Below are 7,385 nucleotides of genomic sequence, written 5' to 3' on the forward strand. Positions count from 1 at the left end.
CCAAAGTTTCATTATCTTCTCCAGGGCCTCAGTACTGAAGTTTTGTCTGATGATTAGGATTAGCTCAGGACTTCCTGGCAGGGAAATTACCTCACAAGGACCTTGGCTTGAGAATCTGATTCTAGACTGGAAGTTCAAAATAAATCCAGTTAAATAAATAGCAAATATTTAAATTAGAATATTTGCAAAAGTAATTCAATAAAACAACAGAAACAAATCTTTCTAAAAGCCAGTTACTTGAATTGCTTCCTTCTAAGTGCTCCACACTCCATACACTGTTGATCATTCTTAGATAAATTTTCACATAAAGCTCCCCTCTATTTTACTGTTTTATAAAATAATACATCCCTAATTTTTCTTAAATTGTTCATATCTCCCTCCTTCTCCGCCTTTCTCACTTGAGATCTGTGGTCATTTGGTGAAAGATAAAAATGAAACACAAAAAAAGAGAAAACCATGCATTAACCAGTTGCAATATTATGAAGTTACTTTTGGTTATTTTTGGATGGTAATATCAAACTTGGATGTTTTATGTCATCCCCAACAGTCATGCAGAGAAAGGAGAAGCCAAGAGCTAATTTGCACCAGTGACACAAAGGTGCTCTAAACCTGCAATAACTAGCTGCTCCAGATAAAGATCCATCGGCTTTGCATCAGTGATATGGTGAGAAGCAGCTGGAGGATCTCAGTGGATCTGTCTCTCATTATCCATAATGGGCCTACTTCCTCTTTACACTGTTTTATTGTATGAAGTGCACTGGCCCACCTGTCCTGGGCACCAGGACAGCAGTGCTGTCAATATTATTCATTCTTCCCTGCAATCATTGTTGTCTTTATTTTCCCTGTACTTTCACTATTGTTCCTTATCTCTCTTCTTCCACCCCCACCTTTCTCTCTTCTGGCATAGGTGCCAATTCTTTCCTCTTCTCTCCATCTGATTGCATGAGAACTCCAATATGGTAGCAACCAACCATCCCTTTGCTTTTATCCAATGGAGAAACCTGTGTTTTCTACTGCTTCCACAGCAACTGTCTGTAGCCTTTTCAAGGGTATGAAGTAATCTAAATCTGCATTTGACCTAGCTACATCAAATCTATGAAAGGTGTTGCCTCAAGCTTCAGTAGAAATTGGATTAGATCTGAAAGAGCCAAGTGCTTTTCCACAGATTTCTATAAACTTCAGTAAGTAGAATGTCATACTATTGTGCTATAAGGGACTCATCCAAATAGAAGGTGATGGATGAAAAGCTTTGGTAAAAAAAATTTAACAGGTTAATAAAGGCCAACAAGAAAGAAAGAAGAAAAGAAAAATAGACAGGTCTTTCTGGCCATGAAGAGTCTGATCATAAACTTGACTACATTTCATACATGAAGCAAAAAATACCTCCTGTGAGCTCTGAGTGGTTATCTCAGATAGCCACAGGACTAACTGGACTTTTTGGTGTTCTGTCTGTGTGGTCAGGTGTGCATCTGGTTTACTCTTCTACAGCCTTAAAACTCACCCAGTGAGACATCCGGGGAAAATAGAGTCAATATGAACGGCGGAATCAAGGAGAATCTACTATTTCATAACAAATTTGTATTCTGTTTTTTGATTTTGTCTTTTATGGAATGAGAATCCTACATACTAGTTCCGCCAGCAGATGCGTGGCATCAGCTGCAAAGTGAGCTAGGATAACTTAAAACCAGTGTGCAGCTGCCATGTACCTGTGTGTTATCAGATTTTGTGTCTTATTACACTCAATTATGTTGTTAACATTGCTTCCATGGATTAATTGGACACTCTTGTTCATAGTACTTTATTAAAGAATAATCCTTTGTTTGAATAGTACTTCTGGCAAATCCCCAAATATTGACTTTCCTTACTTACATTTAAAGCCACCAGATCCTTTTATATAATCATGACTAAATACAATTGACAAGATTTGTCTATAAAGAATGTTCAAAGTATCACAAGCAATTCAGATTTTACTAGGGAAAAAAGTGCACACTGTCTGAACCAATCTCCATTAATGAAGGAGTCCTTTTTTACAGTAGAATTCTTTTGCTCTCTTCTCAGCCCCTGACAAAATATAATCTTGGGCTTCAATGAAAACAGAGAGAGAAAAAAAATATCAAGTATCAGTGCTATTGATTCCTGAAGTCAGCTTTTAAAATCCTGGCTTTCTTGTCTATTCAAGCCAGATTGTTAGCTTGACTTGAGACTACAAGTCTTTCCTCAGGGTTAATAGAGGATCATATTTTGTCTCCGTACTTTGTGCCAATAAGATGGAAATAAATGGAGAATGTTCTCTTTCCATGGATCTTTAAGACACATTCAGAACTGATTAAGATTGGACTCACATCCAACCTCTCATCCACCACCATTGACAAGGCCTTCTTGGCAGGGCTGCTCTCCATCTGTTCATCCTCCAGCCTGTATTGATAACAGGGGTTGCAGCACCTTGCAGTTGTTCTTGTTGAGCCTCCTAAGAGTCCCTTGTGTGGGAATCTTATTATTCTTCCCTTTCATCTTTGTTTAAGAAGAAGTTTAATCAATTCAAGATAGGGATTACACAGTGCAAGAGTGCACAGCAAGAGAATAATTAATTTTTCTGATATTGCTCCTCCATTGAAATGGTGAAATCTATTATTGTGATTCTATAACTTAAAGGGATTTTAAGTGGGATTTAAGAGTGGAGAAAGATGATTACTAGTTCCCATTTCTGACAAGACTGATTTGAGTTAGGTTCCTCTCAACCAGTTCAAAATACCTCATAGTTAGACTGAACTCTTACCATTCATTAGAAAGAAACCTCATGAGAGCAATTAATCATATTCTAAAATAAACATCTAAGGTCAGACAAATCACTTTAAAAAAACTTATTTCCCACATCTACTAAAAAAACAATAAAACAAAAAGTTAATGGTAACTAGTTTGTGGTTGAACATCCCATGCCAGTGAAACAAATTACTTTCAGTTAGTTTTCATTAGTTTTCATTAAGAGCTGAATGAGGATTTTTCTGGATGCCTTGCCAGAGGATTTCACATAAATCATACCTTTATTCTTCAACAGAGAATGCCAAAAGTTGTGGCTGATATAAATGGTTTATTGATATATCAAAGAGCAAGCCATAGACAAGGATCTGGATAGAACTTGTAGCTGAATAAACCCACAAAATTGCAGGTGCTAGTAATCCTGACAATTTACAATACTTTCAATGCTTATAGAGAATTTTCAAACCTCATGTACCCCCAAGTTAAGTATTATAAATGTATTATTATGATTTTTTAACTTTAAGGCTTCTAAGAATAGCAGCTGGTTACTAAACAAGAAGCAGGACCATTCTCTTCTGGTACATTTATTTCTGGCAGTTGTTATTCCTCTAATCACGTGTACTTTTCAAATGACTGATCATATATTAAGTGCAGGAAATAACTTTCCTCATCTGAATGTATCCTCTCTCCATGACACAAACAGCAGCAGCAGATTCCAGGACTTGGCTGCATTCACAGGCTGCATGTCACTCCTAATTACCCTGCTCATCCAACTGGCAACTCAGGCAAAAAATACATGAGAGGGGGAAAAACAGGAAAAGTGCCTGACAGCCCTCAAAGCAAATAGTGGCTAGTTCCTTCTTGTTTCAGACTTCCAGATGTGTTTTTCCTATAGTCTTTAAACAAGCAGGCAGTGCCTTGGTCTCCACTTCTTAGCAGAAGTCATTAATTGACCTTACTTGCTTCATTTGTTGACAGTGTTACCACACAGATCAAAGCACTGGTCCCATACAGGAACCCAGGCTCTCTTCCCCCTGAAGCAACTCAGATTCCTCTGAAAGTCAAATGCTCCAGAAGCAGAGCATGTGAGCAAGCTTAGTAAGTATTGCAAGTCCTGTACAATAAAATCAGTGTTCTTAAAATATCTTTAAAAAGTGGCTTTCCATCAGTTAATTCTTCTGTTGCACTATGTCGACTTATTTGGGTGGGTTTCACTACATTGCTGTGTGCAATGTAAGCTTGGGGTCATATCTGCTTTCCCTGAGGGACCAAACCATTCATGTGCCAGTTAGAACTACATGCCAAAGGAAATTTGTGTTGAGGGATTCAACTGGTACTGCAAGAGTATTCCTATTTGTTAGACAGGTTTTTTTATGACCTAACATATCAGTAAAAACAGAACAAACTGGATGGCCCTAGAGAAACTGGTAGGCTAGATAATACCTATTCATAAGATGTACCTAAAACATTTAAAGAACAGTTGATGCTTTATTTTGAAGAGCAAATGAATAAGTTTATTAAAGAATTCTCCCAGTCTTTTCTCTCAGTCTCTTCTCTTTCTCTTTTGTCTTCCTTTTTCTTACACACATAAACACAGGAAAGTAGATGCACAGTTTTTCCACATGACCCAAGATATAGATCGATATATATATATAATATGTATATGTTATAGCTTACACATATCACTGCATCCAGCAGGTACTCAGAAGGCCAGTAGCTGCTAGGTGGTTAGTTCTTGCACAATTGTTGGGAAGTTGTCCTTCCTTTTTATATTTCTTTTCCCTTTTCATGGTTATTGATCTTTAAAGTCAGGCTGGAATTAACATGAATATTTTGACACTCTCCACATTTTTTGAGAACATGTAAAACTATTTATTTTTCACCTACATTTCTTACCTAGAATTTTGTCTCTACTATATTTATATCATTTAGATACTTGTATAGTAGTGGAAACATGATTTTGATCAACTTATTCTCTTCCTAGCTATACAGTTCTCTCTCTGTACAGTGAGGAGACTTGCACACTCTTAGAGAATTCTGGATAATGATTTTGCTTTGGTACTGCTACTACAGAGTCAACTTTACCTGGGGATAGAAAGAAAGTAGCCCATGACAAAGACATGACTTCTGCCATTGCTATTAATGTATTAATATGAAGACTGAAGTTTAGATTGCACTATAGAAAAACATATTCATAGAACTGACATCCCCTGAAGAATCTCTAGTCCAAATACCTAATTTTTCAATAATCAGTTAATTTTCTGATTAACTGCCAATTACATTCCACTCCCCATCCTGAATCATTCACAACCAAAGCAAGATTGAACCACTCAGGTGACAAATAAGGTTAGCATGAAAAACATATATAACATATAATAATGAATACTGGGATGAAAGGCAAAACAGATTCTACAAAACAGATTCTTAATAAGAATAAGTTAAACAATTTCTTGGTTTTCGGATTTTGTGTTGTGAAGTCCTTCCAAGGCACATGCCTGATATGGCCTTCTCTAATAAATCTATTCAGCATTGTAGAAAGAAATTATGATGCCTTCTCCAATTCTCCCAAAAGCCTAATGTTCACTAGATATGTGTGAAGAATGTGATACATGAAGAGATAAGAATGAAACTTTCTTTTATGCTTCCTGCCAGCTCTGGTATCTCACACAGAAGATCTGACCCTGGTGTTGTCAGAGACCCAGAACTCAGGTTCATCTCTGTTGAACATATTCCACTTTGTAAAAACTGTGTCACTGGATTAGGCACTCTTAAACAGGCCCTCCCACTGTCAGCTGAGTTTCGCCATCATTAGGTTCCAAAGTAGTTTTTTTCAGTGTTTCTTTGGCCCAACTCATGTTCAATACTGCCATGTAAGAAAAACAGATCCAGCAGAAGAGCTATAGAGAGCCTGTTCCTTCCCAAACCAGCAGCACTCATAAGCTGATTTTATTCCAAATTTTAGAGATGCTGTGTCCAGGTTGACTCATGCAGAAGCTGTAAGGAATAACACCTCTAACAGGTGAGGTAAACACTATGACGAGTCGGTTATTGAGTCAAGAAGAGAATGAAGACTGAAGGCTTTTGCACAAACCATTTTCTGTACTAAGCATGACGTATAATATGAGCAGCTAATAGGAGAGACCTACCCATCAAAGACATCTGTAGGACATACTCTGGTTATGGCCTGGGAATGGCCTAGAATTCCCAAGACAACACTCCAGCAAGTTCAGAATGGCTTGTATGCAACAGGAGAGTAAGGTAACTGCTGAGGTGTGGAAATTGCGAACCTTGAACACGAAATAGTTGTGGGCTGAATCCTCTTGTGCATCTGGGCTTTTGCATTTTAGTGATTTAGCCTGTTGCATACCAGGTTTGGGTTCAGATTAGGGATTCCGATCTATGTTAGCTAGACGAGTTCTGTGTACCCCCATGCACCCCCCGTGTTTCCCCCTCCCCGCGGTGGTTCACTCCAGGCTGCCTGCTATTTCGTCACTCCTGCAACCACTCCCTGTCCCATCCCAAGAATTCGGTGTCTATTACCCCGTTCCCGCCAGCCCCATTCACCCCGGAGCCCGGTCCGCCCCTGCCATGTCCCTGTTTGTTACCCCGATCCATGTCACTCCCCCGTAGTCTGCCCCCATTGGACGAGGAGGGCTCCTGCTCCTCTCGCCCCACCCCTGATAAAACCCCGCACCTTCCCAGTCCCGCCGCCATTTCCTCCATGTGGGCGCTGGAAGCACAGGTCGCAGGGTCACGGTCTCTCCGTCGCGGCTCCCAGCAGCCATTAAGGCTTTCCAGCCTCCCACGAGAACGGAGTGGACAATTCCTTCCCTCTTTGCCTTGTACCCTTGTGTGGGTCACAGAGCCAGGCCAGCCCCGACCGGGGTGCCGTGGAAGCAGTGCCTGGGAGCAAGCGGCAGCTGCCGGTCCCGGAGAGAAGCAACGCCCTTGCCAGGTTCTGGAGCTGCCCGGGACCGGGGGAAAAACAACACAGAGACGCATTAGCCTACTCGGCACTAAGATTTGGGGCTTTTTTCATTCTAGTTGAAGTGGTTTTCATTTTAGAGATGTAGCTCACTGCACTGGTACCCTTCACTTCAGCATCTCACAGGAAGCTTTCTTTCTACTTCCATCTCACATCCGTTCACAAATATCTACTAAAGGAACTCAAGAGAAATGGACAGATCTGTTGAATTTGTAACCTTAGTTCCTTTTTGGCAAATTTCTTCCTAACTTCCTTGGGAAACACAATATCCTCACGGATGAACTCCCTTTTCACAAAAAGCAGTTTAATAAATTATGGATCCCGATGACCTAATGGCTTATTTGGGAGACAGAGAAGACTTTACAAGACCTATAAATTAAGGCCTTACTTAAAAAAGTAACTGGGTCAGGGTGTATATAAAATCTATTGCATAGAGCTGGACACTCTTATCAGTTAAGAATGGAGTGTTATCTTCTGATATACCAGATACGTCTCTTTCCCTACGACCAAAAGTGTCATTTGTCATGAGCGGAGGGAGAGGTGTATGTTAAATCACAGAACCACAGAGCTAATCTCAATCCCAGTTCTGCTGTCACTTATATCTATTTTACATTGTTTAATTTCTCTAGCTTGTATGTTAGTG

Source organism: Vidua chalybeata, chromosome 2, assembly GCF_026979565.1.
Source record: "Vidua chalybeata isolate OUT-0048 chromosome 2, bVidCha1 merged haplotype, whole genome shotgun sequence".
NCBI classification, from domain to species: Eukaryota; Metazoa; Chordata; class Aves; order Passeriformes; family Viduidae; genus Vidua; species Vidua chalybeata.